The sequence below is a fragment of the Notolepis coatsorum genome (genome assembly GCF_963971535.1).
Source record: "Notolepis coatsorum genome assembly, contig: SCAFFOLD_4927, whole genome shotgun sequence".
Lineage (NCBI taxonomy): Eukaryota > Metazoa > Chordata > Actinopteri > Aulopiformes > Paralepididae > Notolepis > Notolepis coatsorum.
The window spans coordinates 1-9708 of record NW_028169041.1 but is presented as its reverse complement, the minus strand read 5'-3'; the positions used below and the strand labels follow the sequence as shown (position 1 = coordinate 9708).

The following is a 9708-nucleotide window of genomic DNA, read 5'->3' as shown; positions in this document are numbered from 1 at the left end:
GGCCTCTTTGCTTTTGGAAAGAATGATAAAAAATATAAAATATTATAATTAATTTATATAATTATTAGGGCTGTCAAAATTAATGCTTTAACCCTGGAGATTAATTAAAATGTATTAAAGCATTAAAATAAATGAATCTAGATTAATGAGTGAAAAATCTTCAATTTTAGCGCCGCGGATATAAGAAAGAGGTCTAGCTGAGTCAATGTTGTTGGTTTTGTTGAACATTTGTATTTCACAGGAGAGAAACTGTATTCAAAGAAAGCTATTAAAATAGTCTTTGAATCTAAATATACTTTCTTTGTGTTGATTTTACATTAATTCCATGATTTTACTCAAGTAAATATCTGTTAGGCGGCTACGTGGTGCAGTGGGCAAGGCGCTCACCACGAATACTGGAGACGCTGGGTTCGCCTGTTCGAGCCAGCGCTCCACATTGCTTTCAGTTTAGCTGGTCGTCCGTACTAATACACATTGGCAGTATTAGGGGGTGGGAAACTGATGGGTGGGGATCGGGCGTTGTGGACAGCGACTCCTACAGGTCGGTTGGTGCGCCTGCGCAGTAGAATCAGGAAGCGATGGGGGCGGCGCCCCTCCAAAGCGCAGACCCATGACGCTGAAAGATCGTGCCGCGCAGGTGAAAAGATGCGACTGCTGTTACCTCGAGTATCGGAGGGGACTCGTGCTATGTATGACTTAGTCCACATTGCAGCCGGCTTGTGGGAGGCAAGAAACAGCGTTCGAGACAGGGGAGGGTTGAATTGGATGATACGAAATTGGAAAAATGGGGAGAAAAAGTGGATAATAAAAAAAAAGTTAATATCTGTTACAAGCTTTGGTCTTATGTAGAAAAATGCGATTTTTAATCTAGATTAATCTAGATTAATTACAGAAAATTTTGAGATTAATTAGTAAAAAAAAATGTATCTATTGACAGCACTATATATAATATAATTTTCTTAATTTATTTTTTTGCATTCGACTAAGAGGTTGGCAGTCGACTACGGCTCCTTTCGATTGATTAGTCGACTATTGGACTATTGGACATGTGGATCGTCTGCCGAGGTCCACTATAGCCTCGCTTCAGTCCGGGGAGCAGACCGTAGCGGACCCCGGTCTGCTACTGCTATAGCTGGACTGTGAAAGGGACGACCCAGACCCGACGGGTCTGTGTGTGCGTATCATGTAGATGATTGTATATTCATCTATGTTATCTCTCTGCCTGTCTCCTGCACAGGCCCATATGATAGTGCAGTGGAAGGAGGAGTTTAAACGTCGCTCCAGGGTCAAGTGTCCGTGTTCAGGCTGCTGGTTAGAGTTCCCCAGCATCTATGGCGTCAAGTACCACTACCAGCGCTGCCAGGGGGTGAGCCACTAACCTGTTCTCTCTCCCTCCCACCCGAACCCCTACCCTACTTGTAGTAGACACCCTAGTAGTGGAACACAGCAGGGTAGAACAGTTACACAAGTCCCTCAGGCAGAGAAACGTGTTGCGTTGCCTTTCTGTTGGAATGTGGTTACTGCAACGTTCACACTCATGGGATACGGTTTGGACGTTGAGTTGGATATTTTAAAACAGGAAGTAAGGTTTGAAGCAGGAAGGCTTCATTAAATATTGGTTATAGTTCTTCGTTTGAAGGCTTCAGATAAGCTAATTCTCTCTCTCTTCTCTTCTCTCAGGCCACCCTAGCGGAGAAGCTGAGTCATGGCTGTCCCTACTGCGAGGCAGTGTTTGCCACCAAGGTGCGCCTGCAGAAGCACAAGCTGTGGAACCACCAGACAGAGTCAGCATGGAGCCCAAGGACGAGCAGCCCAAGCTACAGAAGACCCCCGTCAAGGCCAACGCCAAGAAAAGGTGACGGGGCCTCCTCAAGACATCCGTATCTCACTCACTACCAACTGACACAATCTGTAATAACTAGACACCTGGTTACCTTCAGCATTGACTTTGAATGCATTCATATTGAATGAATGAATGATCATTCATTACATTGTAGGGTGGAAATTGCCTCCTTCACCACCACTGGTAGCACCCAACCTTGGGCCACGCCGGCTCAATGGCTGCCATACACTGGCACCAGGCACACATCACACTACACAATGGCTGAACGGCTCAGGTGACAAGGATTGATATCAGCCAATTAAGGGGAAGGGATGATTAGGTGGCCTTGGCTTGGTGTAAGAGACCTGATTGGGAATTTGGCCAGGAATGTTGGGAACCCCCTACTCTTTGCGATAGACGCCTTGGGTTCTTTAACGACTGAATTCAGTCAGGACCTCGGTTTAGCGTCTCATCCAAAGGACGGCACTTGCAGCTGCTTGGTGTCCCTATCACCGTAACAGGGGCATTGTTACTGACAAGTCCAGAGGAGATGGTGGAGGTCTTGACCGGGGCTCGAACCGGTGATCTTCCGATCATGAGTCCGGAGCTCCTACTCATGTTGCCACACTGCCGGATAAGAGATATATCCGGATATATCTATCCGGAGCCGGATATTCACAAATCTGTGAAGCTGAAGTATTCTGGGCATTAAATATTTTTTAAAGATTTTCTTTTATGACATGAGATTAAAAAGTGTTTTAACTGATGTTGAATCGTTTGCATTGTGAATGGAGAAAATACTGTTAATTTTCTTAAAACCAAATGTAACCATTTTAACCCTAGAATTTATCTTAAGAGGAAGCTAGGTTTCTTTTATAATGATGACGTGTGTTCGATGGTCCTCTCTCTCTGTGTTGATGGTCCTCTCTCTCTCTGTGTCGATGGTCCTCTCTCTCTCTGTGTCGATGGTCCTCTCTCTCTTTCTCTCTGTGTAGATGATCCTCTCTCACTCTGTGTGCCTATGGTCTCTCTCTCTCTCTCTGTCGATGGTTCTCTCTCTCTGTGTCGATGGTCCTCTCTCTCTCTCTCTCTCTCTCTGTGTCAATGGTCCTCTCTGTCGATGGTCCTTTCTCTCTGTGTCGATGGTCCTCTCTCTCTGTTTCAAGTTTCAAGTTTCTTTAATAGTTGTCATACAGAAGTACAGAATACTTTTATACAAAATGCTTCTTACTGTTACGCTCCAGAGACTGTGCAAGACAAGATAAGTATGAAATAAAATAGTTTCAAGTTTCAAGTTCAAGTTTCTTTAATAGTTGTCATACAGAAGTACAGAATACTTTCATACAAAATGCTTCTTACTGTTACGCTCCAGAGACTGTGCTAGACAAGATAGTATCAAATAACATAGTATAGCATGTAATTTAGAAGAAGAAAATGAGGACACAGTGTTCGGTATAGACATATGTACAATGTTCTGAGTTACCATATAATATACAATACTATGCAGTGTACTAATGTACAGTACTATATAGTGCAAAGCAGAAATGGGATGAGGTACAATTTAGGTACAATTTACAGTAAGGTGTACGAGTTGTAGTGCAATCCTTCATCAATAAATATAAAGTGTGGGGAGTGGGTGCTACAGTGTGTTTGTTTAAAGTGGGTGTGTGCTATAAAGTGTGTGGAGTGGGTGCTACAGTGTGTTTGTTTAAAGTGAGTGTGTGCGTGTGGATGTGTGTGCTATGTGCGTTTGGTGGTTGTTGTTGTGTAGTGTTCATTGTTCGTTTAGCAGCCTGATGGCCTGGGGATAGAAGCTTCTTCTGAGTCTTTCTGTGCTCGCCTTGAGACTCCGGTATCGCTTGCCTGACCGCAGCAGTTCAAAGAGGCAGTTGTTCGGGTGACTGGAGTCTAATAACATAGTATAGCATGTAAATTAGAAGTAAAAAAAATGAGGTCACAGTGTTCAGTATAGACATATGTACAATGTTCGATGCAGAGTAGACGTAACTGAGTTACCATATAATATACAATACTATGCAGTGTACTAATATACAATACTATATAGTGCAAGGCAGAAATGGGATGAGGTGCAATTTAGGTACAATTTACAGTAGGTGTACGAGTTGTAGTGCAAATCCTTTATCAATAAATATGAAGTGTGTTTGTGTGATCTAAAGTGTGGAGAGTGGGTGCTGCAGTATGTTGTTTGTTTAAGTGAGTGTGTGCGTGTGGGTGTGTGTGCTGTGTGCATTTGATGGTTGTTGCATAGTGTTTATTGTTCGTTTAGCAGCCTGATGCCCTGGGGATAGAAGCTTCTTCTGAGTCTTTCTGTGCTCGCCTTAAGACTCCGGTATCGCTTGCCTGACCGCAGCAGTTCAAAGAGGCAGTTGTTCGGGTGGCTGGACTCCTTGATGATTCTCTTAACCTTCCCCCTGCACCGCTTGTTGTAAATGTTCTGGAGGGTGGGAAGCCCCCCTCCAATTGTGCGTTCGGCTGAACGTGTCACTCTTTGTAGTCTGCTACGGTCTTGTGCAGTGCTATTCCCAAACCAGGAGGTGATGTTGCCAGTCAGGATGCTCTCTATTGTACATGAGTAGAAGTTCCTAAGGATCTTCTGACTGACTTGGAACGTCCTTAGGCGCCTGAGGAAGTGGAGGCGTTGTCGTGCCTTCTTCACAACACTGTCAATGTGTGTGGTCCATGTCAAGTCCTCGGATATGTAGGCTCCGAGGTACTTGAAACTGTTCACTCTCTCAACCGGTGCCCCGTCGATGCTGAGGGGGCTGTAGTCCTTGACCCCCGACCTCCTGAAGTCCACAATCATCTCTTTTGTTTTGCTGACGTTCAGGGAGAGGCAGTTCTCCTGACACCACTGTGACAGATTCTCTACCTCTTCCAGGTAGGCCCTCTCGTCGTTGGCAGAGATCAGGCCCACCACTACTGTGTCATCAGCAAATTTGATGATTGTGTTGTTGTTCCGCTGTGCCACGCAGTCATGTGTGTACAGGGAGTAGAGGAGGGGGCTCAGAACACAGCCCTGGGGGGCCCCTATGTTGAGCGTGATGGATGAGGAGGTGCAGTTGCCTGCTCTTACCACCTGGGGTCTGCCCGTCAGGAAGTCCAAGACCCACTGGCAGAGGTCATAGTTCAAGCCCAGGTCCCTGAGCTTGGCTATGAGTTTGGAGGGGACTATGGTATTGAATGCTGAGCTGTAGTCGATGAACAGCATTCTCACATAGTTCCCCTGCCTTTTGTCCAGGTGTGATGCTGCTGTGTGCAGCACATGGGCTATGGCGTCCTCCGTGGACCTGTTGGGGCGATATGCAAATTGCAGGGGGTCCAGGTTGATGGGGAGGGAGGAACAGATGTAGCCCTTCACTAGCTTCTCAAAGCACTTCATGGCTATGGAGGTGAGGGCTACAGGGCGGTAGTCGTTGAGGCAAGCGGGCGTAGATATTTTGGGTACAGGGATGATGGTGGACTTCTTCAGACAGGTGGGGATGACAGCCTGTTCCAAGGACAGGTTGAAGATGTCAGTGAATACCGGGGCCAGTTGGTTGGCACAGACTTTTAGGACGCGGCCGGGGATGCCGTCCGGTCCTGCTGCCTTCCTGATATTCACTTTTTTAAAGGTCCGCCTCACCTCATGCTCTGTTACCCTGAACACTGAGTCTCCATCAGCAGACCCCCCCCCCCCCCCCCCCCCATTGCCGTGGTTTGTAGGCTGGTGTTGTTATTCACAGCCTCAAACCTCGCATAGAAGGAATTGAGATCATTTGCTAAGGAGATGTCACTGTGTTGATGGTCCTCTCTCTCTCTCTGTGTCGATGGTCCTCTCTCTGTGTTGATGGTCCTCTCTCTCTGTGTTGATGGTCCTCTCTCTCTCTGTGTCGATGGTCCTCTCTCTCTCTGGGTTGATGATCCTCTGTGTTGATGGTCCTTTCTCTCTCTGTGTTGATGATCCTCTCTCTCTGTGTCGATGGTCCTCTCTCTCTGTGTTGATGGTCCTCTCTCTCTGTGTTGATGGTCTTCTCTCTCTGTGTCGATGGTCCTCTCTCTCTGTGTTGATGGTTCTCTCTCTCTGTGTTGATGGTCTTCTCTCTCTGTGTCGATGGTCCTCTCTCTCTGTGTGTCGATGGTCCTCTCTCTGTGTTGATGGTTCTCTCTCTCTGTGTCGATGGTCCTCTCTCTCTGTGTTGTTGGTTCTCTCTCTCTCTGTGTTGATGGTCCTCTCTCTCTGTGTCGATGGTCCTCTCTCTCTGTGTTGATGGTTCTCTCTCTGTGTTGTTGGTTCTCTCTCTCTCTGTGTTGATGGTCCTCTCTCTCTGTGTCGATGGTCCTCTCTCTCTGTGTTGATGGTCCTCTCTCTGTCGATGGTCCTCTCTCTGTGTGTCGATGGTTCTCTCTCTCTCTGTGTCAATGGTCCTCTCTCTCTGTGTCGATGGTCCTCGCTCTCTGTGTCGATGGTCCTCTCTCTCTGTGTCGATGGTCCTCGCTCTCTGTGTCGATGGTCCTCTCTCTCTGTGTCGATGGTCCTCTCTCTCTGTGTTGTTGGTTCTCTCTCTCTCTGTGTTGATGGTCCTCTCTTTCTGTGTCGATGGTCCTCTCTCTCTGTGTTGATGGTTCTCTCTCTCTGTGTTGTTGGTTCTCTCTCTCTCTGTGTCGATGGTCCTCTCTCTGTGTGTCGATGGTCCTCGCTCTCTGTGTCGATGGTCCTCTCTCTCTGTGTCGATGGTCCTTTCTCTGTGTCGATGGTCCTCTCTCTCTCTGTGCAGGGCTCTACGCTAACCTTTTTCCCAAGAAAGAAATTAGATTTTTTTTATAAATGTATATTTGTACTGTGCATGCATGCATGTGCAAACGGGAACGGGACACACATCTGTGCAATAGCACATACCACCAAAGTCACTGGCCCACTGTGTGCGTGTGTGTGTATCTGCGTGTGCAAACGGGAATGGGACACAGACATTTGAACTATTAAGTGATTAATGCCTACTGTGGCAAAGTTGTAGCCAACAACTAGGCCTAATAAAAAAGGCAGTGACATTAAACAAAAAGGAGACACTGGCATTACCACCAGGGCCATCAGTAGAGGGGACTGTAAGGTGCCTTTTTGGTATACTACCTTTGCTAAAACTGTGTTCTCTGTTAAAGGTGGTAACTACTGGAATAGCCTACCAGTTGTGATTAGAGAGTGCCCCACATACTCCATGTTCAAGACCCATCTTAAACTGCATCTTAAGGCAAACCAGAACTGTGATCATTTTGTATCTGATTTAGTTTATGTAACTTGTTTCTTGTTTTTATTGTTGTTTTTATCATTGATTGTCACCATGCTTTTACCCTAAGCAGGCTATTTATTTATTGAAAGAGTTTTGCTGTCTCCTGGTGTAAATTAGCTCTTGCTACAACCCTGCATGTTTACATTTTGTATTTTGTACTTGATGTTCATTAACATGTGCTGTCCCTATCAAATAAACTATCAAATCAAACTACTGCTACAAAAGTAACAGTCACTTAACTTTAGCCCCTTTTATGCATACAATGCCTATGTTTTGGCTAGTGTTGCTCTTCTAGAAAAATAATCCCCATCGCAATGCATCGATCCTAAGGAGAAAATTCAACTGCATCGATTTGAAAATGTTAGAATCGATTATCGCAATTTTAATGTGTACACAGTGTTATGTTATTGTCATGTCCGTTACAGCCAACACAACGACATACGCTCGGCTACTGCATTAACGTTATGATTAACAAAGCAAGGCATTCGTTTAGTTGCATTAACGTTATATTACTATTGCTATCGATAAATCTAGGTGTTCTAAAATCTATTGCTATTGGTAAGACTAGAATAAGTTACATTAATTTAATGTTACTGTCTCGGAAAACTCTCGCATATCGCAATGGCGGACTTTCAGAAAGTAAAAAAGGAAATGAGAGCTTCCGATTGGTCATTTCCTCTATTTCCCTTGAAACCAGTCACGTCACTCTACTGTGATTTACCGTTGGCTTGAGTGCAATGTGGGACTTGTAGTTTTTTAACGATTTATCAAAAAAGAAAAGAAAAACACGACTGAGGCTGTAATCTTCACTCGCACACCGTGCGAGTAATTGATTTTTCCGGTTCGCACACACATATTTCTAGGGGCAAATGCGAGCAATATGGTCGCACTGTAGCGCCCTGCTGTGTGTCGATGGCCCTCTCTCTCTGTGTCAATGGTCCTCTCTCACTCTCCCTGGGGCGAATTCACAAAGGGATTGTGCGGCTTTTTTCTGATGTAATTTAGCCCCAAAGCAAACCTTGCTATTTCACAAAGCACTCGTAAGGGTGAAATACTGCGCTAACTGCGTTGCCATCATCATTGCGTCTCTGTGCGTCCGTGCTATTTGCGGTTTTTTCAATTCGGTAAATAGGGGCGGAAAATGTGCCCCTTTCTATGCAAATGAGCCTAATTGCAAAAACACTCCAATTCACAAAGATCGGCGCTAATTGATGGTCCTCTCTCTCTCTCTGTGTGTTGATGGTCCTCTCTCTCTCTCTGCGTCCAGGCCTCTGGAGAACAGCCCCCCCTCCCCGGTGTTCTTCAAAGTGAAGAAGACCCACGAGGTCTCCGCTCCCTCCCAGAACGGCGAGGTGGCCCCCCAGCGGGGGGCCGAGAGGAAGCAGCACGCGCACCACCACGCCGCTCAGCCCCACCACCACCAGCCCCCCCAGCAGTCCCAGCCCCCGTCCCACCAGTGCCAGAGCACCTCCTCGGACGCTGGGGGAAGCGAGAGCGAGGGGGGCAGCCTGCCCCCGCCCTTCCTCGACGAAGACCCAGAGAGAATGAGGCACAGTAAGCTTCCTGGCTCCTCTTCCTGGTTTGCTCACATGTGCTGTATATATTTGAATCATGGCATATTAGGCTGTGGTCAGATTGGACGCCTTTTTCCTTCGCTCAAACGCGAGGCGTGGCGATGTACATAGGGAATACCACTGATTACTGTTGCTACCCCAGCTAACGTTACATAAGTTACATACCGCTGCTGGCGGGACAAAACCTCATAACTCCATTTTAATTTAATTTATTTTTTTATATAAATCAACTCCGTAGATCATCCTCCATATGTGTGTGTGGGTTTTACAAAGTTTAAACAATGCCAAAATGTGCTTGCCCATTGTCGATTGGTTTGTTTTACTGTAGATTTCTCTATCGATACCTCAGATTTGTAATCTCTCCCAGACTCCCCTCGGTTGATTTGATTGGTCCGTCGACAAGACGCTCTCCGCAGCTAAAGTGTCACTTAACAAAATGCAAGGCACATAGTATGGAGGAGACGCGTGGCTGTCGCCACAAAACCGTTGAAAACGATAGAACGGTGCATGCACGTTCAAAAAGGTGTCCAGTGTGATGGCAGCCTCAGGGTGTGTTTTGACCGAACCCCGGCTCTCTGTGTTCTCCCTCTGAGCCAGGACGGAAGCAGAAGACCCCGAAGAAGTTCACCGGCGAGCAGCCCTCCATCTCTGGAACGTTTGGACTGAAAGGTACGTGTTAAACACACAAAAATGGGGCTACTTTTGCATAACACGCCTGACGATTGCATACCCAAAGTAATTTGCGATTTATTATACTTTATACTTATAGCTCATGCAGTGGTCTGGTCTCTTTTGAAAGGAAACATTTTGAACTTTCTTCAGAGACTAATCACTCTGAGTGATAATGACATAGAGTTACAGAGGTTTGAACACACTGAAGTAAAAGTTTTGTGTACTCACATTCTTCTGTTTACTTGTTGCCAGATGCCTGTTTTTTTGTTCCAGCTGAGCGGTAGGAGCTAGAAAACATGACGGTTCCATAGCCTGAAGTCTTATCTACAGTACAGGTCCAAAGTTACATAAATAATAA

General features: G+C 46.0%; 1 pseudogene across 1 annotated transcript; it reads left to right on the top strand.

Annotated features, from left to right (window-relative positions):
* The first annotated feature begins 1237 nt into the window (after positions 1-1237).
* On the top strand, positions 1238-9347 carry LOC311248807 (annotated as a pseudogene). The gene is made up of 4 exons: positions 1238-1366; positions 1681-1855; positions 8372-8658; positions 9276-9347. The product of its transcript is annotated as an uncharacterized misc_RNA (transcript).
* Positions 9348-9708: the final 361 nt, after the last annotated feature.